This window comes from Peromyscus maniculatus, chromosome 11 (genome assembly GCF_049852395.1).
Source record: "Peromyscus maniculatus bairdii isolate BWxNUB_F1_BW_parent chromosome 11, HU_Pman_BW_mat_3.1, whole genome shotgun sequence".
Taxonomy (NCBI): Eukaryota; Metazoa; Chordata; class Mammalia; order Rodentia; family Cricetidae; genus Peromyscus; species Peromyscus maniculatus.
Genome location: NC_134862.1, coordinates 56711669 through 56714123, shown reverse-complemented (window position 1 = coordinate 56714123; position 2455 = coordinate 56711669). Strand labels below are relative to the sequence as shown.

At 36.1% G+C, this 2455-nt stretch overlaps 1 long non-coding RNA gene across 1 annotated transcript; it reads left to right on the top strand.

Moving 5' to 3' along the window:
* The first annotated feature begins 1330 nt into the window (after nt 1–1330).
* Nucleotides 1331–1934, top strand: LOC143267717 (uncharacterized). Its single transcript, XR_013043142.1, has 2 exons — nt 1331–1489; nt 1735–1934. It is a non-coding gene; the product is annotated as an uncharacterized LOC143267717 (long non-coding RNA).
* The last annotated feature ends 521 nt before the right edge of the window (nt 1935–2455 follow it).

Genomic DNA, 2455 nt, shown 5'->3' with positions numbered 1-2455 from the left:
TCCACTACATAAATAGATTCAAGGACAGCAAACACATGCCATGTCATTCAAGGAAGAAAGGGCCCTTGACAAAACCCAGCATCTCTTTATGGTAAAAGTCCTGGGGAACCCAGGGGACATACTTCACCATAATAATGGTAATATATAACAAGGACATAGCCAACCTCATGCTAAACAGAGAAAAATACACAAAGTATTTCATTAAAACCAGGAATAAGAAAAAATGCTCCCTCTTCCCATTTTTGTTCAATATAGTACTTGATTGTAAGACAAGAGATAAAAATAAATAGGTTGCAAATAGGAAAGCAAAAATTCAAAATACCCTTATCTGTAGAAGGTATTCTTCTGTGCTTAAAACATTCAAGATTCTACCAAAATAATCCAAAGCTGATGAATACATTTAGTAAAATTAACACACAAAAATTATAGGTGTCTGTATTAGTTGCTTTTGTAGTTCTATAATAAATCACTATGAGGAAAGCAACTTATAAAAGAAAGTTTACTTGACTTACAGTTCCTGGGATATTAGTGTCTGTTGTGATGGATAATCATGTAGGCAAACAGCAGGCATGTTAGCTAGAGTAGGATGCTGAGTGCTCACTTTTTGAGCCACAACTAAGAAACAGAGAAAGCAAATTTAGGGTAAGACTATAAGATCTCAAATCCTGCTTAAGTGGCATACTTTCTCCAGCAAGGCTTCAGTTACCAAACCATCACAAACATTACCACCAAATGAGGGCCAAGCAACTATTCAAATACCAGAATCAATGTGGGTGAATTTTCATTACAACCATGCCCCTTTTTTTTTTTTTTGCTTTATTTTCAATGCATTTGACTTCACCACCCCCACATGCACACACATACCTCCACTCTCCCAACATCTACCCCTCCATTTCCCTTCAAAAAAATATCAGGCCTCCAAGGGATATCAGCTGGACACTACATCCCAAGATACTATAAGACTAGACACAAAATCTCATATCAAGTCTGGGTGATGCAACCCAGTAGGAGGAAGAGGGTCAGAAGAGCAGGTGAGAGATTCTGCTTGCATGAGATGGTGTCTACTATTGCTACTATGAGGGTTAATTTTGACTCTCATCCTCTTTGGACTGAGGGACACCTGAGAATTCATCCCATTGTTACATTTGTGTATGCTCATTAGCTTGTTTCCGGTGAAGATTTACATGTTAATTATCCAAGTAGATGGAAAAAAAATATTCCCTGTATGAGAAAACTACATTCAAATTAGCCAGGGCCAAAGACAGAACACAAGAAGACAGAAGTACTTCAGTTTTCATTGGCTTTTCCTGCAGCCGCCACCCTTTTTCTTCAGATCCCAGGTTCTACTAAACTTTGGATTTAGAAATTTGCATCAATGATGCTTCTTGACACATTGGATCAAGAGCTGTATGACTATTGTGGAGATTCTGGTTTCTCTGGCCTTCCAGATTTTACAAGCATCCTGGAAACATCCTGTCCCTTTGAACAGGTGAGCCGATTTAATAAGTCTGCCATTATATATATATATATATATATATATATATATATATATATATATATATATATATATATGTATTTGGTTGATAATATTCCACTGGATATTTCTGACTAATGGAGAAACACTGAATAACAAGAAGAAGCCATAAAGATCATGTGATAGTATTTAGAAGAAAGAGCCGCATTCTTCAAAAAAAATTTCTTTCCCATGCTTTGCTTTCTCTTGTTCTCCTGCAGAATATGGGCTTTCCAAGTCTTTCTCTGAAGTTCCCGGTTCTGCCACGCTGTTGTTTGTCGGCCTCCATTGCTAAACACTTGAATGACTCAACTGGTATAATTTTTTTTCTCTCCTTTTCCTCCATATTCTTATTCTGAGCATGTGCCCTGGGAGTTTTTCTTTTACATTCTAATAAAGGTGGCCTTAAGTTTCTTTCCAAGTCTGTTCTTAAATTATTTCATCAACAGGAGAATCCCTGAGAAGAAACCTCAGTTTTCTTAATAACATATAATACTCTAAGCATAGCTCCACAAAATTTCTAGTAATAGTACAGGTTTTAATATAAAATTCCAACTATTTTTATAAATAACTGTTATAAAAATATAAATATTGAATTAACATTTTAATGAAGATATAGCAAGCAAAGGATAGTTAATATTCCCTAACTACCTAAACAAGAGTTAGTTTTGTTACTTTTTGTTTGTTTGTTTGTTTTGAGGCAGGGTTTCTCTGTGTAGTTTTGGTGCCTGTCCTGGATCTTGCTCTGTAGACCAGGCTGGCCTCAAACTCACAGAGATCTGCCTGCCTCTACTGCCCACGTGCTGGGATTAAAGGTGTGTGCCATCACTGCCCTGACAAGAGTTAGTTTTAATGTAAATATGTAATGAGCAATTGTTATTAAAACAATTCCTAAAGTCAATGATGTCTTGTATGTGATTCAGAAATTTTACCTAACCAAAT